Here is a 26,775-nt window from a genome sequence, read left to right on the forward strand (position 1 = left end):
CTATACTGGGAACTGAAAGTTGGACCACCCTCTGGACAGATGAGAGATTAAGTCAAATCATGGACAGAGAAAGTAGCAGGGTCAAAGTCAAAGGTCCAGTTAAGCCTAGCAGCCCCTCTGAGCTAGAGAGGATAAAGCCTACCTGTTTTTGCGGCCAGTGACAAACAAGAAAGGATTGGGGCAGAAACGGCCTGCACCTATAACTTTTTGAAGCCCCAGTCAGGGCTAGGCTCCAGGGGAGAAGAGCACACATGTTAGGAGTGGAAGCATGCGAGCGGGCTGGAGCCGGACACCAGGTACATGGGCCTTCACTCTTCTGCTGCTGGCACTGGAATCGGAACACAAAAGTGAAGTAGAGGCAAACGAGACACAGTAGCAACACAGGAGATTGCAGTTGCTAGCCTAGAGAGACACATCCTCATCACGTCCTACACTGAACATCAAACCTTGGTCCTACAGAGCCAGGGCAACAGATGGGCCCTGCCACTTTCATTCTCAGGACTGATCCCAGAAAAAATACCAAGGCGTCACGAAGCACTGCAGTACTATTAAACCTCTAGGGCAAGGGATCAGTGGAGCTTTGGGAAGGATCCCACCCTACAGCGAGAGAAGGCTGCAGAGCCAGATGCCAAGCCCCTGCTGGGTACAAGACGACTTCCCTTACTTCCTCGGGCCTGCAGACGCTGCCTGCCCACACCATCCCCGCACGTGGTAGTCCCGCTTGGCTCTGGCACCTGGCCTGGGCTGACGAGGACAGCTGCCAGCTGCGAAAGGAAAGTGGAGTGTGACCATTCTCTCTCCCCACTGCTAAAACTGCGACACCAGGAAGGCAGAGCTACCCCACTTCCTGGGTGCATAACCTGAAAGGAAAAAGCAGGGGAAGGCCAGAAGCAAAGCCAGCGTAGAAGGTAGCACGTAACCCCATTTTTGAGCATATCAAGGTATTGAAGCTATCAGAACATGTATTTTTAGCATTATTATATTATATATATTTTTTTACTCTAGAGCCCTTGCTCTGTAATGATGTAGCTGCTTCCGCTTCTTTTCTCCCTCCCCACCCCCTCCATTTCCACTTCATTTTCCTTCTCTCTGTTTAAAAGCAGAGAGATGTCTCCTTTAACTCATCCTCTCTCTCATTTCCTGTTTCTCCTTGGCAGCGTTAGCACTCTGCTTGGTCCCTTGCCCATCTTCCAAAATATTTAACTGTAAATCAGGTTTCCTTATATGGCAAATGCAGCAACCACTGGAGAGATGGGTGATACCTCTTCCTTCAAACAATTCCTCTTCCTCATTTTTAAAAGGAGGAAAATCTTCTGCGCAAATGATTCATTTCTTTTCAGAGAATCTTACCGCCATGAATTATTTTTGGTTGCAGAAGCATGAATAGGATAATTAAGTGACCCGTAAAGAAAAGAGCTCAATTGATATTAATGACTGGTTGCAGTATTTTAAGTAACTGATATGAAAGTTTTCTATTTGGCCATTAAGTGCACAACAAATAACCTCCAACAGAGCTGCAATCAGTTAATTTCTTTCAGTGCTAAAACCAGGCAGAGGCGAGATGCTTCTGGCTGTGATCTTTCCAGTGAAAAGGAGTCTCAGCCACTGTTTATTACTGTTCAGGGACAAAGAAATTTCTGTTCATGTTTTTGTAATCAATGTTGATCTTGCCAAGGCTGTAAGAGCTCAGAATATATTGACTTCCTCTAATTGTATGCAGAAACTGCAGCAAAGGAAAAACGGAAAAAAAAAAAAAAACCCAAACGCTACAAAACTTACAAACCCAAACTCAGCTGAACAGTTGCATTTTCCCTGGGCTTCCTTCCCATACTGTCAGTTCATCAGTCTGCTGAACTAACCAATGCTAATGAACCAACCTGTTGTTATTTATTACAACTCAACTACAGAAAATGGGCACTTCTCTGAAAGGTTTCCTCAGACCCCAACCCAACCCAAGGAATAACTTTCTAGCCTTTGTTATCATAGCCAGGAAAGTACTTCATTATAACCGCAGATTATTTATACTGAAGATCTCTCTAGAAATCTCCCTTGTTTTCTAAATAGTATGCACCTTTAATGACACAGCCCACTTGCTATAAATTCTCTATTCTAGAATTTAAATTCTATGACACTGCAATGCTTAATAGGTTTTTTTCCACTTACAAGGTGGCCAGACAGAATCCTTCATGCAGGCCTTACAGCTAGAATATGCTCCAACTCCTAGTGAAATATGCTGCAGGGATAATTTATTAGTAAAATACAATCTTTACAGAGTCGTGGCAAAACACACCCACTAAGCAAGAGCTGCTTTGCTATCTTCAGTGGAATTACGCCAAAAGAAAATATGTCTTAAATAGCATCTTAAGTAGTCATGGTAGAGTACTATGCAAATACAAACTAGCGTGCCTGGTGCTCTTAGAATTGGTATAAATATATTTCCACTTATAAAAGGGGAAATTAGGGCAAATGCATTGAACAACTTGACAAAGGTACACTGAAGGTAAGGGCAGAACATCTAATTCCTAGTCATGTCCCCAACAGCCAGCAGCACCCCCTTACTCCTCAAGAAAGGAAGGATGAACATGCAGAATAGCTGGAGCTGCACGTTTCCTTCGGACAACAAGCAGTCAAAGCAGGGCCAGCATTCAGGATAGGCCTGCCTGAGGTGTCAATTCCTCTGCCTCTCCTCCAAGAGCTGGGAGACACTTCCTGGAGAGGCTGCTGTTATCCTGTCTCTGCCTGGGAACATGAAATGCTGAGTTGGTCTCCATACCCCCATTTTAAACCCTCCTCCCTTCAAACTACAGATACCTCCCCAAGGAAGCCAATGTTTAGGGGAATCAGGACACTTGAACGGAATACAGGAGAAAAACGTGGTCGCCAGATTGCACTCAAACAACTGAGGAGGACTGCACCCCTTGCTGTTTGTGACTGCCCCCACTACATATTGCACAGGGTAAGTGCCAGCAGCCAGGAGAGAAGCGTGGTAGGGAAACCTAGCCAGAACCACAGCCTCTCACTGCAAATACTAGGGCCAGCTACCTCTAACATGGCTAACTGTCCTACTGATCTGGAATACCCCTTCCAAACCTCATTCCCAAAGCTTGACAACATATGAGCACGTTTGGCAAAAACGCCATCCATAGGTGTGCAAAGATCCACAGAAAATTCAGAGATAAAACAAGGAAATCAAATAATCAGCACTGGAAATAACTGGAACTGCTATTTGCATAATTAGATAACCTACACGGAATTAAGCCCTGCTAATAGTCACATTTCTGTTTGCATTTTGCAACTTATTATGAACTTTATGAACAAATAATATTGAGAACACAGTCAACATTAGGAAATAAACATGAGATGATCCACAGAAAAATATGTAGCCATTATTATGCAGATTAATAACAGCTTTTCATCTACATTTAGAGACAGAAATCAACGATTTCTTGATGTAGTAACAAATCCTGATCATTTATTTATAAAGTCAAAGAAGATATTAAAAAATATTAGAGGTATATGCAAAATAAACAATATTTGGCCCTAGAGAGTAAAATATCATTAGGAACTTTCTAAGCCACTACAAAAAGAAAAAGAGAGAGAGAGAGAGAGAGAGAGAGATGTATAAAAAAATCTCATTTTAACTAAAATACCTGATTTTGAAAATGGTATTTTGAACACTTTTAAACAGAGCAGAAAATACCCCTCAAACCCAAGAGACTTCATCTAAAAGTCTTGCTGAAAACTCTTCATTATAGGAAACAGATGGGGACCAGATGAGTTTTTTTTCAGTCACCTGTTCTCACTGCCAGTCCCCATGACTTGGACTAAACCAGTTCCCAGCACAAATAAGAGTAGCTTCAAAGCTATTCCAGCATTCAGGCCCCCAAAGGCCGCTGCTGCTGCTGCAGACTGTCAGGAACCCATGCTGCCCTGACCCTAGTTTTCTCCTGCCCTTCTCTTGCACCCTGCCCATCTCTCCCAGCATCTCCTCCCTTGGGCAGGGCACCCAGGCAGTCAGCAGAGTTTCTGCTGAAGCTCTTCTCTATCAACACTAGGACTATTACGCAGCGCCAACTCCAGTCTGCCTTAGCTTCCCTGTGAGCCCCTCTTTCCCCTCTTTCAAAGGTTCCCTGAAAGGCCAAAGTTAGGCCACAGACTGGAGGAAGGGGGACGTGGCGCCGTTGTCTGCTGCTGAGAGAGGCACGACTGTGCACATCCTCTGTCTGCACTCTCAAATCTGCCAGCCAAAGCATCTTCACAGTGCATCCGTTTTCCCCCAGAGGACTATAATGGAGAAGACGAAACTTCACAAAAGCAGCCCTCAGACACCCTGGTCTACAAGTTCAATACAAAAAATTAAAAAAAACAAGAGGTTAACAAAACTCGGATTGAAGCCACATACTACGTAACTGGCGACTCCACGTGGGCCGGAGTTGTTTGTTACTTACAAAGCATTGATGACTGAAGGAGTAAAGAGCTAGAAAACAACATAATCCATTTGGTTTGGTTTTGAGCATCACTGCTGTATGTGCTCCAGTTCAAGTGACCCCCAAATAGCTGGGCAAGAAGCAGGTTCAAAGCAGCAATCCTAGAACTTGTTAAAATTGCTTCAGGGGGTTTCTGCTCTTCTTACCTAGAGAAAACTTCCCCAGAGGTGTAAAAACACTGCTTTTATCACTCCATGTAGGGGGATTAAAAATAACTGATGAGAACAGTGAGGGAAAATAGAGCAAAAGAAAGAAGAGGTGAAAATGGATGGTAAAAATGAAACAAAAGGACAAATAAGCCAGATCTCAGGCAGAGCATCACTGATACATTGGCACACTCTCCAGAAACTGCTGAACGCCCCTCCACGCCATTGGATTTTTATGGGAATTGAAGTTCTGTAAATCTCTACAATATGGGTCCTAAGTCATCTCTTTTCCAAGCTGACTAAGCCCTGACTTACCCAGTTGCTCCTCATATGGAAGCCGTTCCATACCTTTGAACATACTTTTCCATATAGGGGATGGATAGGTTTGATTAATAGTAGTGTGTTTGCCATAACTTTATGTAATTGCTACCATCTTAAAGACAAACTCTCTAGGGAAGAAAAAGTCTTCAATCATTATGCTTAGTGTAAATTCTAGGCACAAGTCTGAACCATCTTTGCCTCTTCACATTAGCGTAACAGGGATGACTGATGCCACAAGTTTCTGTACCTTCCGCAAAAGTGGCAGTCTAGCTTTCATGTAGAATTAGCTCCATTTGTTGTGAACTGGTGATAACAAAATCATTCAGAAAAATCCAAAAAACCATACTGATATGTTCGTATTTCTCATTTGTCGCTGTAGGCATCCGGTTCAAGTAACCCTTCCCTGTATTCCTTCCCATCTCTAGGAAAAATATACACTGTTGTGGGTCCAGCAACAATATCACATCTGGCCTGCCAAGGAACCATACTGAGAGCAACTCCCATGCGCGTGGGAGGCACAACAGGCAAGACCCCAGAAGCCACAAGCTGCGCAGTATAGAAAGGCAAGCCTCCTCACCTATACCGTGCTGTGCTATACTGTCTCAACAGCTCACCGTGTTGCTGTGGCCTCAGACACTTTCCAGCCCATCAGCTATCTTGTACTGCTTAAGTGGCAACTAGTGTATTGTTGACTTTTCCTATCAGATCTCCTGAAGACTGGACAGAAGTTTAAAAAACCCCTAGAGCATATGACAATATTGTGATGTGGGAAGCTTTTCCTTCTACCCTGTACTAATGACAAACTCCTACCATGGCATCACTAGAGCAGGACTGGCTAGGTTAAGGAAGGGAAAGACGAAGCTGAAACTGGGAACCCAAGGTCCTTAGTCCCCTGAAGGAGCGCAACTGAGAAAGGGCTTCAAGGAGCCAGTTATAAGCCCCCACCCCAGCATTGCACTCGCATGGCACTGAGTGTCTTCCGGGTCTGTGGGTAGCAGGAAATCAGTCACCCTCTGCGTGCCAAAGACAAGAAGACAAGGGAAAGGAAGGGAGGGAGAAACATGCAGCAACAACATCAACTGCTTCTCTTTGAAATTTCATCCATCTCAATTCCAGGTTTCTCGATTGCCCCCAGCCTTGTCAAGGCCACAAACCAATTATAAGGGAACATTTATAGCCTCTGTTTATGATCTGCAAAGGTTAGAAAGACATGAATACACATGGCTTCTTGAATTAAATAAACGGAAATCAAGCAAACACCTCAAAATAGAGAAGGATGTGGTTTACTTCATTTTACCTCAGAAATGCACAGGAATATACAGTCTGCCTTGTTTTTTCTGAAGAGATCGTTGTTTCCTCAAGAGCCTTATCATGGAAACTTTCCATCCTTAGGAAAGGGATAGCATTGCTTAATGTTTGCACCTTCATTTTCAGGTGGTATTGTTAAAAGCTACTTAAAACGGGATCTGTCCCATATACTGAAATGAGGTAAAAACTAGAAAAAATAAGACAAGAATCAGGGCAAAAATATATTTTTCAGACTGAATAAAATTCACCTCCTTTCTTAAGGAATCAAGTTTTACTTCATCAGTCTCTCTAATATCATTAGTTTTCAATTCTCCAGCTGTCCATACAATCCCTTAGGGTAAACAACACTTAAAATGTCTAATGTAAAAAGAAAATAAAACAGGCAGAAGATGAAAGCTAGATCTTTCCTATGCCATCAACAGGCATAAGCTTAACTAAAATTAGATTTATAATTGATATAGGTAAATTGCCTATACCAGTGCAAACCACATTAATATCATTTTTAAGAACATAACTTAAGAGCACGTAAGAGCTCCTAGAGCAAAATAAAGCTTCCAGGTCCTCTCCATACATCACAGAAAATGTCTGGCAAGCAACAAACTCCATTTTTAACTATGGTGTAAGGGTTTTCTAAAGACAAAATTCAGCAACATTTTGGTTTACCCTATAAGAAAGACAGAATAAGAGGAATAGAGACATAATTGAGGACAAGCCACCTAAAAATGCTGGGTTTTGTTGCTGTTGTTGTTTTAAACTTTAATAGACTTTTTCTTTCTTTTGGGCGTTTCCCCCCTCAACTGAGCTATCTTAGTGTTGCTAATATTCCTCCGATGGACGGATTCAACTGTCACCTCTGTAGTCTGCTGTAGGGCTGCTTTAACCTTGTCTGCTTCTAGACAGTCTAAGTAGTTAACCAATGTGAGCAGTGATTCACATAGTGAAAGCAGCTATGGCAGCAGCTAACATTCTCTATCAACACCATGGCTGCTGAGCTCCCTCTACACCCGTCTTTCGCAGTACAGTGGTGAGATGAAGTAAACCTGTTAGTCCATCATTCCACTTTTCTGCATTTTATTCCATCTAGAAATGTTCGATTCTGACCCCATGGAATGGGTGGATGTTATTCTCTGTAATGGCAACACCATGGTCTTTTACAGTGGCTGTAACGTCCTGGGTAAACAGCAGCTGAGAGAGGGGCAAGGTGTCCAAAGTCACAAAGAAAATTGATCGCAGAGCTAGGAGCACAGCCCTGCTCGCCTGACTCACCCACACTCTAGTCCTCAAGTCACACCTTCTGTCTCCACTAAAGAGCAATCCTACTCATTAATGATTTACAATGCAGAATAAGAACATCTGTTGATGCAGCAGTTCTTACATTTACTTCATGTAACTCCCAATAAATGCCTCATAAGGTTCCTGAGAAAAACCCAGCCCAATCTCATATCACAACAGAGCCTGTTTCTTATATGAAACAGAGTAATGAAGCAGACCAAGTGGTGGAGGAAAGTTGCCACAGATCATCTCATGACTGGGACTCACTGAGACAACACACATTTCCTAATATCTAGATCCATAGCTATAAGCAAGACCTTGTTTTTAGAAGCTAATAAGCCAAACTATGAAAAAAAAAGAAGGGAAAAAAGAAAGAAAGAAAAAAGAAATAGAAAAAAAAGAGAGAGAGAGAGAGAGTGCGAGCCTGGAACCTGGAAAGCCGTTTTTCCGGCAGGCGAGCCAAACGAACCAAAAAACACCACATCAAGATGAAGGTCAAGGGTAACCTTGTGGCAAAAAAGCTAATAGGATCCTGGGATTTATAAACAGGAAATAGTGAGCAGAAGCAAAGAGTAACATAAGAGTAATGCAACTGTTCACAGCTGCAGAGAAAACATCTTAGGGAGACCTGAAGAATGCTGACAGTTGAGTTTATTGAAAACAGGACCAAGAGGCGACTTGATTACAACGTATACATGCTCTTGTTGAGAAAAAATAAAGTTTAATAAGATGGCATTTGTCTACTTGGAAAACGGCCTAACACGAATCAATAGCGGGAATCTTAAGGTAGACTTTTCAAATCAGAAATAAAGCACAAATTTTTAAATGGTGAGGGGATTAAACATGGGAACAGAGGATTGCGGTCAGTGATAGGTTCTTCACCCCTTAATGCCTAACTTCAAGATAGATTGTTGTTGTTGTTGTTGGAGCACGTGCTTTGAGCTGCATAACCTATTCAACTAGTATAGGAGAAACTGATTGAAACTTGCCTATCTGTGGTAGGTAGGTCAGATTAGAAAAATCTAAAAATCATACTACCATTTGTTAAACGTACACCCCAACTTTCCAAAAGCTTTGAAACTTACGGGTGCTAAACTTATCTGGTCTAATTTCAAACACATTCAGCTTTAATAAGATCAAAGTTTGACAAAATATGAACATTACTGGTTTTCCTTCCACATGGATGATGAGTGTTCGGCACAGACGTGTGCGCGTGTGTGTTTATTTAGTATAGTCGCTGATACCTGCCATAGCAACTGTAACTCCCCTTTGCATTTGGATTTGAAGTAAATCCAAGTTTACTGAAATTTACTGAGTGTCAAGATGAGACTATTTGACAGGAATTAAAGATCACCAGACGTTGTTGTTCAAATCCAACAGTTTCACTAAAGAATTCCTTCATATTTATTATAGAGCTGCTCCTCTTTGACTGTGAGAGCAAGATGAGAGAGGCACTACTAGCTGCATGTTACAAAACACCCACACAGTCTTTCATAAGGTGATATTCCAACTCCAAGCAGAGAACAGAAATCGTCATTTAAAACAAGAAACAAAACTAATAAAAACAAACTGAAAAGAGGAAAAACTCCACAAGTGAAATATAGGAAAACTGTTTTTTCAGGCTTGAACTAGACGAATGAACCGTGTGAACCTAGAAATAGTTGGCAGTGTTAGCCAGACCTCAGGCTCCACAAGATACACCCATTCTTAGCTAAAACTACACATGAAGCATGAAAATGTTTTGAATATGCAGGCCTTCTCATAGAAGAAAAAAGAAAAACAACCCTCAACAACATGTGAAAGCTTAAATGCCTCAGAGAAAAATATTTATATTTCTACAGAGGCACAATGTTTATCTCTTGCGATTTCACGTGTAGAAGGTCTTTGGAATGCTTTCTAATGCAATATAAAGAAACAATTATGCTCTAGGAGCTTATGCTTATTAAATTTATGTGGAGCTTTGATACATAGCTTCTTTTAAAAATCTTTATAATGCATACCTTGATATGACAGAATAATAATATAAATATATCAAAAGTCCATTTGTAATATATGAAAAGCAAACATCTTATAAACACTATTTTCCTACATTGCAACCAGTAAGGAAAGGTATGCATTTCCATTTGGAAGTGATGTGCCTTTTCTCTATAAGGCTAGTTCTGCCCTCAATCAAATCAAAGTTAAATCTCCCATTAGCTTAAAATGATGCAGAACTGGACATCTATTATGTAAGGCCAAACATCCAATTTATGCAGCTTAGAAGATTTAAATCTACAAATGCCTAAGCAGGGTCCAATTTGCCACTGAGGTACACTGAAGAGAAGAAAAGGCACCTACCACCACTGAAAAAGCTATATATTTTAATTTACACACTGCTCTTCAGACAACAGGTTTTAAAATATTGGCTCACAGGCCTTATTTTCTCAGCACAGGATGTGAGCAATTCCCACTGACTTGTACAGAAGTTACAGACATCCTGGAGAAAGGGAACAGGGCCCCAAATGTCCTGGCAGGTTTAAGAGCAAAACATTTGCTTAAAATGCTACAGTATGTCCCAGCATTTTAAGGGTTGTCCTTGTCAGCAAAGTAGAACTGCAGACTTCATGAAATGCCATATTAAATGCAGTGTCTGAATGAATCACTGCCAGATATATATCCTGCCTAAAACAACTCTGCAATCTTATTTCAAAGATTTCAAAAAGTTACTTAAAAGGAGTTATAATTACTGAAGAACTTTCCCATTCCAGATAAAGAAATCCCTCTTCATCTACTCAGTGTATCTTTTTTTCCACTGTCAAACATCTGTGGGCATGATGCAAAAAAAAAGTATTATAGCTCTGATGCACCTTTCAGACATACCGTCTCTTTTTTTTCTTTAAAGATACCATTATTTTTATATCACTGCTATCAAATCCTATAATGGTGTATGCATCTCATGACTGAACAATACAAAGGAATTCATCTTCCTCATGCTTGTATGCAATGCTTCTTAACCTTTCAAGCATGCTCACTGGAAATACAGACTTAGGAAAACAAACAGTTCAAGCTGAGATATATATCTGACTGCGCTAGGATACATACACAACTGAATGCTTCTGTTGGTATATACTACATTAAGAGGAAGAAAATCTCGTGTTTCTTAAAAATGCTATTTATAACTTCAGGGTGGTTAGAGTAATCTTCTTCAGTGAAAATATCAGCAAACAAAATTGTTTCAGGCATTTCTCTTTGCAAACAGTTTCAGTACATTTCTAGTGAAATTATCTTTATTCAGAGGCTCTCAAGACTATTACTGAGCAAAGGCTAGAAACAAAATAAATAAAACTCCATTTCCTCCCCTAAAAGGACATAGTCTGGACTAATCAGGTAACTAATGTATCACTCTCATCTACTACTCAGAGATTGGCCTGGTTACATTAGAAGAATCACCATTATATAAAGGGAAGGCCTCATCCTTAACAAGTACTTGAAAAGATAAAAGATTATAGAAGAATGTAAATGTTTCTTCTGTAACTAGTTTGGAAACGTACTACAAAGTTCTGCAATAATCTTCTGGGACTAGCATAAACACCAGCATTATTCGGACAGCTAAAGAAAAAAATCTAAAAAATATGGTTCCATGGCTTCTATGACAACATTATGCACCTCGCAAAATGACTTGCATGAACACAGAGTGAATGCAAGGTAGGCAGAACTGATTTGGTAACACTGATGTAAGCAATGATGTAAAGAGTGAGCAGCAGAAAACAAGGATGTGCAGTGTCTTTCCCATTGAAGCTCTGCCTGGCTCAGGTGCCTAAGTTCACAGAAAGGAAAACCGAATTCCTGAGAGCCCAGATTTCTAAAGGATGATAATTTGGACAATGCACGTATATGTATTTATTTTTGTAATGCAAAGTTATTGTACTATATACATATTTCACAATAATAATGCTGCCGCCTTTGTTCTTCCGTGTTTATATCTCTGTGCCATGGGACAGCAGCACTGTTATCCCACCATCTAGCCTGCTAATATTTCTGATTTTGCTTACATTCAGAATGGTTTTAATGTAGCACATCAGTTTCATAATTCTTGTAACTGTTTGGAGGTTTGTGATATTTACGGTAGTCCCTCAAAATGCCCTTGCTTAAAGTCAAATCTGAATGAATTTCTTCTCACTTCTCTTTTTGTTTCCATTCACCCAGTCTTGAAGCAATTCAAGGGCAGCAATTCAGCAAATTCAGTACTATTTAAGACAAGAAATGAAAGAACTTCAGAAATAAGAGAGAGAAATACCAGAGGTTTTGAAGGAATTTAGGCAAGAAGCAACAGACCTCATGTGAAGCTACAATTTAAGTAAAGTTTCCCCCAGAAGGTGAGTTCAGAGGTTGGGACTTTGAAAGTCAACAAACACAGACCTTCTACTCCAAAAATACACTCCAGACATTTAGACCTGGGCAGCCACTTCCAGAAACCAAAACAGAAAGTACAAAAAAGATTGAAAATAGAATGAAATCTTCTCTCATCCAGACTTTGTAACAATGTTCTTCCAATACAGAGTCAAGATACCAACAAAACATATCGATGAAGACTTCAGATTTGTTAGTGAATCCTTTTAGACTTTCGTTTCTCCCTACTGATGAACTACTGTTTTGCTATATGAAGTATTGTCAGGTTACTGACAACAACGTAAGATGGAGTCCTGTGCCACAGAGGATGCAGCAATCTCTGAAAGCGTTTGTCCCATCTGCAAATGAAACAAAGTAAAACGCACCTAACTTACTAAAAGACATGCATTTTAAAATCTTGGAGTGTTGTAAAAAATGTTTATGCCGGTATAGAATGAATACCAGTAAGAACATTCATTTTAATAAAGACATGAACCAAACTTTTGTGCCCTATTAGAACAAAGGAGTTATAGTTGCTTCTGCCTTGAAGTGATGTCCTAAATGACTTTTTGAGGTTCTTTCCAATGCTATTTTTATACGATTCTCTCAGTTACTAGTTTGCAGCACTTACAGGCATCATGGTAGCTCCTAAAAATATTTAGTGGATATGCACTTGCCCCCCCCCCCCAAAAAAAAAAAAAGAAAGAAAAAGTAATATAAACAATGCATTCCGCCTGAGACGTTTCTGTAGATCAGAAGTTGTTTGAGAGTTTCATCTCGAAACCTGGGTATGGTGATTTAACCCTTAGAGGAGAGAGAAGAAAAAACACAGACAGGTTAAACCTAATAGTCTAAATATAGGATAGCTCAGTTTGGCTGAATAAGTGCCCAGGAACTGAAATAAAAGGATGCCTAGGTGTGCTCCCATTAAAATCAACTAGTTGTTGAATTTCAAATCACGAGATGGAAGTAATGTCACCTCAATTCGGTTGCTAACAAGTTAGCTATCTCAAGGCTCTTCCTACAGTCAAAAAAGATAAGTTATTCATCCTCTGCAGATACCTGATTATCTTAATTAACAATAAATGGGGACCACCTGACTCATTCAGTCAGGATTAGTGACCTCACCTTCAGACAATGCTGGTTAAAAGAAAAAAAGATAAATCCCCTCCCATGCAATCCATCCAGTTTTATTAAATAAAATCTGTGGGACACTGAGGAACTCATTTCCCCACACATCAAAGGCTGCCCCTAACCACAAGGCTGTTCATCTAAGTATGAACTTATTTGAAAAGAGGTTACAGAAAGCCCTTTAGGAAGAATGACCACCCTAGGCAACAACCTCTTTGTTTTCAAGGAGTGAGAAAAAGACTGAGAGTGGAATATTTTTTATTATCCTTAATCAAAGGTCAGAGCAGAAGTGCACGATGTTGAAAAGACAGGCTTTGCCAAGGATCCAAAGGGAGGTCACTAGGCAATTATCTCAGTCAGCCACACTGACCTCGGGGTTTGAAATCTATGCCAGTCCATCATTTTTTCATTCCTAGCATATGTGGAGGTTCACGGCTATCCAGAAACAGACAAAACTGAATGCAAAAATTTAAGGCACCCTGTAGTTCACTCTTGGTCTAATTTCTTCAGAATTTCTTCTAACAGAGAAAACTGTGAGCAGCATCTAAGTCAGTTCTCCTATATCAAGCAGACTTGACAGTAGTTCTCTCAAAAAGATAAATGAAAGCCAACTTTAATCAAACCCCATGAAACTGGACAAAGTAGTCAACCCAGGGCCTACCCAGTCATGTTTCTGATAGGAGGCTGTAGGCCTGTCCAAGCGTGTGACAACCACCATGTAATGCTTGACCAACTGCGCTACCAAATACTAATGTGCACTAGGCCCCCCTAAAAAAAAAAAAAACCAAGCAGTTCAGCTACCGCATTGAAGATCTGCATCTAGTGGGTTTTGCTTGGGTTATTTCCATCTCAGATTTCGTCGTGGAAAAAGAAAACATCTGGGCCAAATGATGGAAAGTCATTTCCATGGATCAATGACATTATTTCAGATTAGCATCTCTTCCACTTGGAACAAAGTTTGGTTCACTGGAGCTTTGATTACAACAATGTAAAGTTTTCAGAGCTCTCCATTTCGTCAAGATCTTGGGAAGAAAGTACCACAGATGGAATTGAACTTCCCGTATCGCTATTAAGTGGGAGTCTACAACGTCAGTTGAAACTAAGCTGCATGGAGGTTGCAGAGAATGGTTTCTGTAGTTAGTAATACATAACACTCGGCTGGAGTGAAATACGTTAAGACATTCAGTTTTAAAGTTCTCATACCACTACTAATGACTGGGAAAACGAATCCCAAGAGGTTTCAGAGGTTTGATAAAGTTTTCCTGTGTTTTAGGAATAAAAGACTGTTGTATTATGCTAAAATGTCATTAGCCATTGATGTATTACCAATTATACATTGATGTATTACCAGTTCTCTACCCTGTTTCTCACTCAAATACACTTCAGCATTAAATATACACAATGTTCTTTACTCGTCTGCAAATATCTGTATGTATTAATGAGACGTCTGGATCACAGCGAATGCTGCCCTTTTCAGTCTCCTTGTTTATTAAACTGCTCAGCAGTTCATGTATGTTATATGAACTCTTCCTGGGGAATTTGGTCTTGAATTATACATGACTCTTAGCATTTCCAGTCACTAATACAATGCTTTCTACATCTTTCAGTAGTTCCTTAATTCAGTAACTCTCTACACCCAACTTGCTTACATTAAAAAGTATAATTTCTACTCTTGCTTTCCTATGTTTTCCTTATTTTTAGAAAGAAACAGTTGGAAATCAAATTATAGCTGTAGAAATTCACCACTTAAAAAAAAACCCTACTATTTAAGTAAATACTAAGTATTTACATACTGTATGATATGCAGATAGTTTAATCTTCAAAATGTCTTTGTATGGCATATAGCCAACTGCTCTGATAGCAGAATCTCATGGACTTTATTGGAGTTGCACAAGTCCAATTTGAAGGAGCTGCAGAAACTGACCCACAAAAGGCACAAACTTGGAAATGCAAAGCAAGATTCTTATAGTCCTATGTCTTCATTTCTCTTCATCCGAGAAAGTTTTTTTTTTTTGTGAGACTGGGCCAAAGTAGACTGATGCTGGGCTTCAAAGTGAAATAAAGTTGCTGCCTGAAACCCATGGGCCCAAGCAGGTATTTTTGCTTGTGTGAGATTTCAGAACAGCCTGCTGCAAGGGAGGGAGCGAGGGCCGGGGCTGTGGCTGAGCTGGCGCTGCACAAGGTTTCCCTCCACGCTGCACCCTTCAGAAGGACGGATGCCGCCTTGGAAAGAGATTGAGTGAATACGATAGTCAAAGAAGTTAGTGTCACAAAGGGACTCTTGCCTGACTACAGCAGCTCCCAGATTATTCACAGCCCTGGAAAATCCCCGTGGTCATCACATTCATATGTAAACCATGCCCTCTCTTTCTCCATCAGAAACGCAGCTTCTCCCAGCATTTTGTACCACCGAGCCTGTTTAAAAGGCCATTTGGCATCTGCCAATCTATTGCCTACAGGATCTTCTAAACACCATGGTGAGAGGTATCATGCAACTTGCACACTCCCTGGCAGAAAAATCCAGATACCAATAACATAATCATATAATAAGACAGTCCATTTCCGTATAGCTGTTAGGACAAGTTTAGCAGGTCCAGCTAAGCAAACACAACATACCTGAACAAGATACACACACTATGACCCCATGACTCCACACTGAGGTTTCCTGTTATCTGGGCAAGGTTGTCTAGTCCCTGGCTTGTCCCCTATGCTGTCATTAGTGCAGTCCTGTCTGTACAAGCTGAAACCTTGTCTTTGTGGTGTCAAAAGATGTACTCACACCATTTAACACACAAATGAATGTGAAATGCAATTCTGGAAAACGTAAGGCATATGTGATTTTAATGCTTATTACCAAGCTCTGATTATTGCTCAGCTTCCCCATAACACTTAGCGCAACCTGTGAGAACTACACGTTTTCTTAATTTCATTAGACTTTCATCTCCTGACAGTTGCTACATGTGAGCTAACACAATTTGTTTTACCCTAGCAGGGGCTTTGTGAAAACCAGAGCTGCATGCAGTCTAGATTCACCCTGTATGAATACACTGCAGTAATCTATATAGATAAAGCACTTTGGTCCACATCAGGGTGCCCTTATGAAGTGCTCCTCAGCTGTGACAGTAATATGGATGACAAATAGCAAAGCCTCTGAGCAGCATGCACAAGACAGATTGATTCACTCTAATTAGACTTAGGTCTTCCCTGCTCCCCTTTGTGTCATGAAAAGAAAGATGACTACAAGACATTTCACTATTCAGACATTATACAAAGTATTAAGGACTACATAAGCTGTTATTCAAGAGTCACATAAAGATCTAGAGACTAATGGACTTAACTGAAGGAAGAGAAAGACACTACAATAAACACTGTTAAAATGAAACATGCATTCCCACCTCTCCTGTAGTTTAAGGGGAAATAAGATGTAATGGCCTTGCTACATTGTTTGACTATGCATGGTTACACTGAGAAATAATAATTATTTGTCTAAAAAGGAAGCAAGTTAAGAGTAACTTAGAGCAGTTCCAGATCCTTTCAGAACTATTCTGTATATGCTGAATAGAGGGGGTGGGGGGGGGGGGGAAGGAAGGAAAAAAAGGAATTGTGAATTAAACTACCAAGGTGATTTGGGTAGTATTGAAAAAGCGATGCAAAAGGATGGTCACGGCTATATAAGCTGGTCTAGGTAGGCTGATGGTGATAAACCATGGCTCTATTTTTTTCCAAGAGGGAAGCTGAGGAGAAAAGCTAATGTGAGGAATGCGTTGGCTGTTAACGTCAAGTTCCATAGGCAACAGCATGAAATTTAATCCTACAAATCACTAAAAGGAAAATGCTTGGTTGAAACAGCTTGCTTTCAAAAATGCTTTTTTCCCCCTCTCTAGAATCTGTTCCTGAATGAGCTGCTGTCGCTCAGCTCCCTCCCTGAGCACATCAACAAAACAGATTAACTGTTAGGTAATCTGATTTGGGGGCGGGGGGGAAGGCTACCCACCAGCCATGTCACACACTGCTAAAAGCACATGGCATAAAGAGTCGCGAATATAAGGCAGTACAGTCTGGTCTTCTTGCTGCCTTTGTACTGAGGTTAGAAGCATTGTTTTTCCAGCCAAAAAAAGCAAAAGGATTTCATATGGTAACAGTCAGTTCTTCGCTTGAAATGCCCACATAGTACACAAAAGCTGTTCTCTGATTTAAGAGACTCTTCCAAATCTATAACCATTGCATGTTATAAAAAAAGCCCTATTTTTTTAATTTGTCTTTACTTTCAAATGTACAAAATAACTGTATGCATACTTTTTACGTTCTAAAGTAGTGATTCATACCTCAGCATGTCGTCTTTTTTATTTTGCTAGTGGCAGCTTTATGTTAGTTAGGCTTATTCTTCTCTATCCTTAGTGATCCTTTTCAATTGCTTTTATTTCTTAGTGTCAAGTCAGTGTAAACGGCTGTTGCTGAACTACAGATCTACTTTTTTCTATCCAAAGAAGTGATTTAAATCATAAAGCACCTTCCAGGAAAGAACCAGGCAATGGAACATAGCAGCTGCTGCTTTTCCAGAATAGCTGGACAGCAGCAAGCTGAAAACATCACAGCATTACATTGGCTTTTCAAAATTAGGACCTCAGTTTGTTTTTTTTCCTCCTTAACTTATCCCTTCACAAATTTGCACAGGTGCTAAGAATCTTGATTTGTTTTGTCTAGGATTCAGAAACAAATTATTATTTTGTGTGACTGTATCGTATAAGTATTATAAAGTACAGTAAGGTAATACTGCCTAAGCAACTATGTTCCTAAGCACACAAGGGGATGTACACTAAGGTACTTGGGAGTACCTCATAATGAAAGTCACATCCCAGACTAATCCATACCACATTTTAGGTCAGAGGAAGATTTTTATGGATTTATGCAGTCATTACAGAAATATTTAAGTGAAAGTTTCACTCTATTAATTTTTATTTTAGCCACTCATTTATCGTTATCATACACTGAGTACAAGCATGACTCCTTTTGGCTCATCAAATGTTCCAGAAGCTAAAAGTCTCCTTAGGTGCAAGTAATTTGCTTCTTGGCTTTCCTTTCTATGTTGCTTTGTTTCATTTTTAACTGTCTGTCATATCTGCATAATAATACTAAACCCAAACATTTCCACGAGACTGCCTTCTTTCTGCTTTGCACTTGAAGAAAGCTGTTAGCAAGAGCTTCTGCCCTACTTTAACTCTGTCCTGGGTACACAAGCAATGACGTCTTCACAACCCTCTATTCTGGGGCTCCAGTTTTAAAAGACCCCTACGGTGAGCTGCTAATGCCACCAGCACACCTACTGCCACGCAGCAGGTGCGGAGCGAAACTCAACTCTGTCTGTACAGCAACAGTCTGCAACAAATCTGCATGCTTGCTATGTCCAAAGTCTGCTAAACACCTAGAATGGCTGTGGCCTAAACTGCTCCAGTGGGACTGCGCAGGTGAGGGAACTTCACTCTGTAAGCCTGGCCCATCACCCTCAGGCTAAAGACACAGCTTAGCACAGGTAACTCAGCAATCAGTGCAGGATAGAGGTGTAAGATCTGCACTGTGTGGGCTCGGAAGGGGTATCTGAGGCCCACCCTCTGCAAACGTCATTGCCAGGCAGGAACTGTGATTTGCAGAGCACCTCCTCCCCATGCTCACTTTCCCACAAGTGGCATTAAATCCACCTAAAACTAGTGAAGCAGTAATTCAGACCTCAAATTGTCAGTGCAAACACCTTTTCCTTTGTTTAGGCTGTAGCGTTGCGTGCTGGAGGGGATGCAAGGCATCTCAGAACAGAATCAGAGAAATTTTGAAAAACTGACAAACAGTTGACTAAGTTGTCTAGTACGGAACAACGAGTACAAGAGGAATTTCTAAGTACAGCCTAAGCAGTTGATTTACTGCACATCTAGGGGCACTAGGTTATGGCTGAATAACAGTGTTGACATCCTGTTATGTACACAATGTACCCAGATGTGCGAAACAAGATAAAATGGAGCTGAAGGAAAAATGACCTGCAGGCTACAGTACAAAACAACTATCCATCAGAAAGATCATCATCCATGCAACATAGGCAGGGAGGGGGTAGGGACAGACTAACAGGTGCGCATGTGGTGTTCATGCAAGAGTTAGCGCTTGCAATTAGTCAGAGTCCTTGACCATTAATCCCAGAAACTCCCTGTTACAAATGGCGTTCAGTCATTTGGCCAGATGTTTCTTACACAGCCTTTAATAGGAATTGCTGTATGTCTGCATCAAAATATTTGACTGGCTTAGTCATTCAACAATGGAACTTTATTTAGCCAACAGCTTGTTAATAAAAAGACAAACAAACATACAGCTTCCTAGGGATGTTTTGGTTTTTTGCCACATACAAATTACAGGCAACATTCAGTGAAACCATACTGCTTCAGAAAGGTTTTTTTTGTTTTGTTTTGTTTTGTAGAGGAGCCATGAATTTATGCTGCCATAAAAAACAGCCCTGAAATCACAGTAACATTCTCTTCAGCTCTAGCTAAAGTTACAGAAATCACTTTCTGTTTGATGCCCGTAGCCAGTTAGAAAGGTACTCTTGCAATTACGTCAGGCAGCTGAATAGCTCTTTACCATTAACACACGCAGCCTTCCCCCCACACTGTCTGTATTTTTTCTAGCAATACCAATAATCATTTCAAACAACCAAACAGCAGCTTTAGAAAGTTTTTAGCAGGAGTTGTACTAAATGGAAAAAATCTCTAACAATGCTTCACAGAGTTCCAAGTCCAAGACACAGTCGTTTCCAATGCTGAAAGGAAAAACAAAATAGATCCCATTCTTCTTGGAACGAAAGTGCATTGACTTCAATGGAAACAGAGTCAAGTTCCACGTGTGCAACGTTTCTTCCATCGCAGTTTAACTAGCAGGAGCCTGGCTGATTTGGACATTAGTACATAGTTCAGTTGTTTCTGGCTGCAAACAGGTTTCAGAAGTTCATACGCTTCTGTACCGTTAACATTTAGAACTTATTCTTAACCAGATCCTTAGATCTGAGCACAATTACTCTCCAAAGATAAAGTCCATATCTAAGCAGGAAGGAAAGATGATATCCCACAGGGCCAAATTAAAAAAAAAAAAAAAAAAAAGCCTCAACCAGATTTTAGAAGCAAGTCCAAAAAAGTTTTTCTTACAGTCAAATGTCTCACATAGTCAAGTTTTTCTTGTGTCATTGTAATGATGTCTGTTGACCACCAAAATTTTAGCACTGGCATTCTGGTCTTCTTGATCACAAGAGATTTTTAAGCTAGTTTCAGTCTAAGATAGGAGAAATTCTGGAAGAACCCTACACATCTACCATGTCTAACCTGGTGCTTAGGCATTTTGCATTTTAGGCTATATGTACAAATTTGCCACTGCCAAAAATCACAGGTTGCTATTGGACTGCCCCACTTTTTTCTGTTTGCGGCCTTAAGGTTTCCTATAGCTGTTCTTCAAAACGTTTGCATGCAAACTCTAATGCCTCAGATCCGGTTAAGGCATTGCACTTCTTTTGCTGTGCATGAAGTGATTAATCAGCTAAAACACCCGTAACACAAAATCAGGAACAGCGCAGGTGGAGAAACTGCCAAACTCCTTTCTTCCAGCCTAAGGAGATTTACTGCATATGATTCTTCATTCCCCATATAAAGTCGCCTTTCCTTTTAAACACACTGTAAAAACCATTTCACTGCTGAAGCTCCTTGTATGTGGTCAAAGCCAAGGGGAGCTGCAAAATCAAATACCATAGGAGCATGTCCCTTTAACGAGGTTTCAGGGAAACAAGTTTACAAGTGCCCTCTCAGGGCACTGGTTCAACAGAAAGAATTTGGGAGCAGCCTGCTCAGCTTCTGAACTTAATTGTTGTTTCCTCCTTCTGTCTAAACAGTCAAGCAGGACAAAGAAGGTAATTGGTTGGAGGCAGCTGCAGTGAGGAAGGATTCAGACCATAGTCTTGCATTTTTATCTTGTGCAGGTCCTTTAAATAATGCACTGCAAACAAGTAAATGCATGAAGCAGGGAAAAAAAAGAAAGGTTTTGCTTGTGCGTGCCATATATCCACACAGAGCTTGGTGTCACTAAATAAAAGTTTTGTTCAAGTCAGAGAATGGTAGGGTGATAGAAATTCTAAGATAGGAAGGGTAGATTTTATGAAAGACTTAGGACAGATACATTCAATGACATTTTCCATCACATCCACTGAAAATATGACATGGTTTTCTGTGTTTTACTTTTTGAGACTGTCTACAGTGCTGTTTAGGAATCTGGTAATCAGCAGGTACAAAGTCTCCCTAGACTAGGGAGACTAGGAATGAATTGCAAAGGCATTCCTCCAACTTCTGCTAAATTGCATTTAATAGATGACCTTGATGTCATGTCAGTTTGGCCACTGTCAATAGACTTGTTCTCCTCCATAACTAGGCATGTATTTGGTGCACTTTTCAATTACTACCTGTATTAAGGTAGACAGTTTAATTATCCTTTCTCATAATAAACAGTTTTCATGTAAAAGCTTTTGATGTGGGATGAAAGAATACCAAATAAACCAGCCTCCATTTAAACCATAACATTGCAGCCAAACAGCATAAGGTTGTCACTCAAATTTTGGGTCTAATTCTGCCACCTCTGCTGTGCTCCGTGAAGAACCTGACAGAACGAATAACTATTGAGCATGAAGCAGGTGGTAAAATATGACACTTTATGACTACCAAGTAAGAAGTTATTTTAACCTTGTGCTTTTCGCTTTGCTACACTACTGTTAACTGAACAGTGGAAGATTTTGTATCTGCTTATTTTCTCAACTTTATTACACAAACAGGAGAAATGAATCTTCCAAAGTCCAATAAAACAATGAACAAAGAAAATCTGTACACTTTCCATTTCTCACCTCACCATCCCTTTCTTAGAGGGACTTAATAGGCCAGTTTTCTCTGTTGGGACAAAGCACAAACCAAACATTTATGCACCAGCCAAGCCTCTTTGCCATAGTCCATTTGTAAATCAAGGCTCCTTTGCAGGGTTACAGCTTACTACACTCATCAAAGAGTATGGAAGAAAGAAAAGCATCAAATGTTTTTTGAATATTACTATACTAACAAATTGACAACATGCGATCCCTAAGATAGCTACTGGTTCACACATTGCTAATTACATTAGCATTACATTCCGTATCAATGCAAAATACAGGCCTATTCAAGTAAAAAGAGCAATTTTTCTCCTAAATAGGCTTTAAGTATTAGTACATTTGTTTTTCTTGGATGTTTATGCTCATGCTGCATTTATATACGAGGACCTTTGTTACATCCCATGTCAAAAAATTGATCAGAACTTTTATCATCATTATAGCTTTTGCTCAGAACAATGCTTTTCGCTCTTCTCTAATTAAAAAGTGTCAAAAATCAGAAATGTGAACAACTGATATCAGGTTCTATTGATGTGATGAAAAAAACTATACAGACATCGAAGGAAAAATTGTTTCCTGTAGAATGAATCAACCATGCTGATACAGAATTAAAAAAAAAGTAGAATGTTATTTCTCTTCAAAAACATTTATTAACAAAACAGTGTTGGAGAATGAAAAATGAAACTTTCTATGAAAAATATTTCACCATTTCCATCCATTTTTCTATCCAAAACAATCCACATTTGACATACACTGTTGTCTATTAAAAAAAAATGAATGAAAAATTTTGCCACATCCTAGACTAACAGTCCATCTTTCCTAAAACATAAGCCTTCAATTTTAAATATAACAGAACTTGAGGTTTTAATACAAGCTTAAATTAGGCTTTTCAGAGCGGAGAGGGAAGAAAGGGGCCTTGATCCAGACAAGCATAGAAAACAAGCATGGGAATTGTACTACAATTCTAATTATAACGATCATTATCCACAACTGACACATTATGAAGCACATTAAATACACAAACTAATATTAGTGTTTTATTATATCAGACTCCAATGGCAGGAGATAAATCTTTTCTCCTGAATCTTGAATCTGATATCTAAAGGCCTCTAAAAAATACTGAACCAACAAAATTTGTGAGGTGACTGAAAAGAAAAAGCCTTTATTGTAAAACTGTACTAAGAAGAAAAATAACTTTCTGCATTATCTAGAACCAAGTCCTCTACTAATATTTTTACATCTACCACAGAGTACTTTTTCAGCAAAGAGAAAAACCAAGGCAATGTAACTTGCAAAAGGATTCAATAGTAGCAAGACTCCTGCTCACATACTAGAAATTTTCTTCACTATCACCTTGAATAATAGTTAACGGCCACTGAATTGAAAAGGTCAAATGTATAATTTATGAGCTTGGAGGATCTCTTTCTTAAGTCAGGAGAAATAAAATTCTCCATGCCTTTACTTTAATTTCTGAGGCACACCAAAAAAAAAAACAACGGTGATACAAAGGCTGACAGCTGTCTAAAGTGTAATATTTGAACCTTGAGACTGGCTTATTTGCAAATGCAAAAAAACTTTCACCAAGACATAAACATCACAAGTTATTTTATTTTCAGTAAGGACTTTCCTTCCACAACAGCTCTTTAGACTAACAGAAGTCAGACTGCCATCAGAAATGGTGATTTAAATCAGGAAAGAAAAATATGTTAAGTTTACCTTTTTTCAGACTTGCTAATTTTTCCTTTTTTAACCAAGCATTAGAAACATGAGGCTTCAAATGTTCCACAGCCATGCACAAAGTCACGAAGCAATAGACTAACAGACTTCTCTATAATCAACAAACACACTTTTTTAGAAATTAATGCTGTATTGGAAAGATTGCTCCCAGCAGCACAACGGAGATTTCAAGTATGCATAGTCATTGGCTTTCTCGCTGTTACCATCATTAACTATCATAGTTTTCCACAGCAGGCAGCCCAAAGCCAAGGAATAAGGAAAAAATGGTGACAAATAACATGGGAATAAATCAAGAGACGAAACAACTATGGGTTGGCAATCCCTCCCCTTCCAAAACAGCTTCTTCCCAGGGAGAGTTGGTCTTTCATATCCAGTATATATTAATATTATGTATTAAGCATGATGCTTAAGACAGAATGCTTATTGCCAGTAGCTATGCTTTTGAACTCAATGGCTTGTGCACCTAAAACACACCTATGAATCATTCCAGGATCACATATTATCTATTTGGTAGTGCTTGCTCACAGGATTGGATATATTTATCATTTTTGGTATTTCTTAGTGAAAAGTGGTGCAAAATGATAGTCTTGGGGCATTCCAGGTACATTTCTTGTTCATGCTTGTCTTCTGACAGTTTTGGATGAATTATATGTCATTAATACTCCACTGAGGGAGAGAAAGAAGAAAGGGAAAAGATACAAGATTTTTTTCCCCAACTCTTACAAAGTATCAGAGAGTGAGTTTTCAGAGCAAAAACAGTTGTTCTTTCAAAGAACCCACCCATCCATAACGCAGCAGAACCGTAAAAAGATTTTGGTGACAAAATGACTATTTCACACTTAATTTGGAAGTTTCATTTCCTCAATATATGAAATAGTTTAAAAAAGAAAAGTTTCAAAGAAACATATGAAATAACTGAGAGGGAAAATGCAAGGCTGGCAACACAGTACAGTTACAGCCTTAAATTTGTTAGGATTCTGTGAAAGTATAGTTAACCTTAGGACCTGAAATTACATTGTAGAAAAATAATGAACAAATTGAACGTCTCCAAAAATTCCATGTACTGGGCTTGATTAACTTCTTACAAGCATAACTGGGAAACCTGACTGTGATAGGAGGCCTGACTAAGGCTGGAAAACTCAATGAAAATATCTGGCAAGTTGGTAGCTTTGTTTTCTCCCTCCTCACTTGTATATGCCCCCATTTCTCTTACCCACAGACGTCACTACAAAGTAGGCTGCAGGATATACAGCTCTGCAAGTCTTTCCTGAATTAAGTCCTCATCTGGTTAGTATCCTTTCTCAGAAGCGTTACAGCCTCACTGCTTGTTCCCTGTGGCTCCACTCTCACTTCTCATGAAGCTCTCGGTATTGCTTGTGGGATGACAAAACAAAGTACTCCTGCAACTGTGGGATGCTACAGTTTTGAGCTATTCCAGCAACCTCTTAAAATGATGGGAGTCTTGGGCTTGTCCAAAGGTAGTGATGGGGCCAAGGGGAAGCCGTTCATCTTTCCCCTGAAAACACGTCCTCAGATAAAAAACGATCTGAATGCCCAGGCAGCTAGACTTTGAAGTGCTGAGGGGGTGAGAGGGCACTGCATGGAAGAGGGGAAAAAATTAAGTGATTATGTATGAATCTCAGCTTTCCTTAGAAGATGTTTCTGGAGCTCAGAGCTTTTAATGTCTTTTAAAATGACTACACTTTTCATTCTTGCACTAGGAAGCAACAAAGGAAGAACCTAACAGCACTTTTTACTCTCAGTTTGGGGGTGGCAGTGGGGAACTTAGCTGATGGAAATCTGAAGGCTGAGGGTTGAAAGCACTGCATTTTCAAAGGGTTGGAGGCCTGCAACGAAGTATTTGAGGATGGAGTACATGAATGTAGGTACAAAAATATTCTGAAAGGGATACTTACAATAAAATTCACAGCTGGGGAACTGAAATACTCACAGCAGGTAGGGAAAGGAGAGGCATATGTCTCCTCCTCCAGCTCAGGCTAATGCTGATAAGACTCATGTGAATAAATTCATAGATGATGAGACAAGAATATACATTACAGGTCTTCTCACCTGAGAGCAATAATCATTAGCAAGCAGACAGATGTGCTAACGTTTTTGTAGCGCTAGACCTCACCTCCAAACATCTCTTCTTATGTGCTGTAAACTAGTGTTAATAACTTCACCCTGTCAAGGACAGGTGCAGAATTTGTATTTGGTATCTATCCACAGCTGTAACATTAGCCAAGAAAAAGAACCAGAACTTTACAAATGAAATGGTAGAGAAGCAGTGCCTCCAGCACAGAGCTCTTTTGCAAGAGTTTCTCAAAGCGGAGAAGTAAGAGTAACCACTAAAAAGGATGTGCATGAATTTAATTTTCACATTAAAAGAAAAAAAAAAGAAAGGAAAAATTGGACAAGAGAAGCTAATCACATCAGTGAAACAACCATGACCATCTAAGGATATTAAAGATTTTCCTCAACGGTATACCTGGAGCTAACAGAAACTAACAAGATTAGAGGCTTCAACACCAGGCAAAGAAGGTAAGAAATGATGCAGAAAAGGAGCATTAAAAGTAACAAAGTTAACTAAATTTAAACCATTATTTTAAAAGGATATATTATTGTATGGTCAGCTTCATACTGATCATTTGCAAATTTATGAAAAAGAATATGGAAAGTACTTTAAAAAATGAAAGGAAAACAGCGTAATGAGTGTCAGTGAGCATAGGTTTATTTTGTTTTTCAGAAGTGGTTTTGTTAAGCAGACCTGATATACTTCTTATGCTATCACAAGGTGAATAACACCACTGATACACAAATATTATACATCATCTATTATGTCTCTTCATTAAGAAACAATAGCATTCAACAAAAATCAAGACTGTCCTTGCAAAGTGGATTTAAAACTAAATCATGGTGCCCTTATGTTCCTCAGTAGGCTCGGTCTCGTTACTTTTATGTTCATTCCTTCTAACCAGTAAGATGAACCAATATGACATTGATTTGTGACAGGAAGACTTAGTACGTCTTTTCTTTTCCTACTTAGAATACTAGTCTAAGTCCAGAGGTGTGAGGGAAA

At 39.6% G+C, this 26,775-nt stretch overlaps 1 protein-coding gene and 1 long non-coding RNA gene across 3 annotated transcripts in view; one reads left to right on the top strand and one right to left on the bottom strand.

Annotated features, from left to right (window-relative positions):
- The window catches only part of RNF150 (ring finger protein 150), a 131,711-nt gene that overhangs the window by 65,692 nt on the left and 39,244 nt on the right, over positions 1–26,775 (bottom strand). The gene's annotated exons all lie outside the window — the stretch shown is intronic.
- LOC138067177 (uncharacterized) lies at positions 125–12,539 on the top strand. The gene is made up of 3 exons (XR_011140944.1): positions 125–941; positions 2,808–2,956; positions 5,380–12,539. It is a non-coding gene; the product is annotated as an uncharacterized lncRNA (long non-coding RNA).

The sequence above is a fragment of the Struthio camelus genome, chromosome 4 (genome assembly GCF_040807025.1).
Source record: "Struthio camelus isolate bStrCam1 chromosome 4, bStrCam1.hap1, whole genome shotgun sequence".
Classification (NCBI taxonomy): domain Eukaryota; kingdom Metazoa; phylum Chordata; class Aves; order Struthioniformes; family Struthionidae; genus Struthio; species Struthio camelus.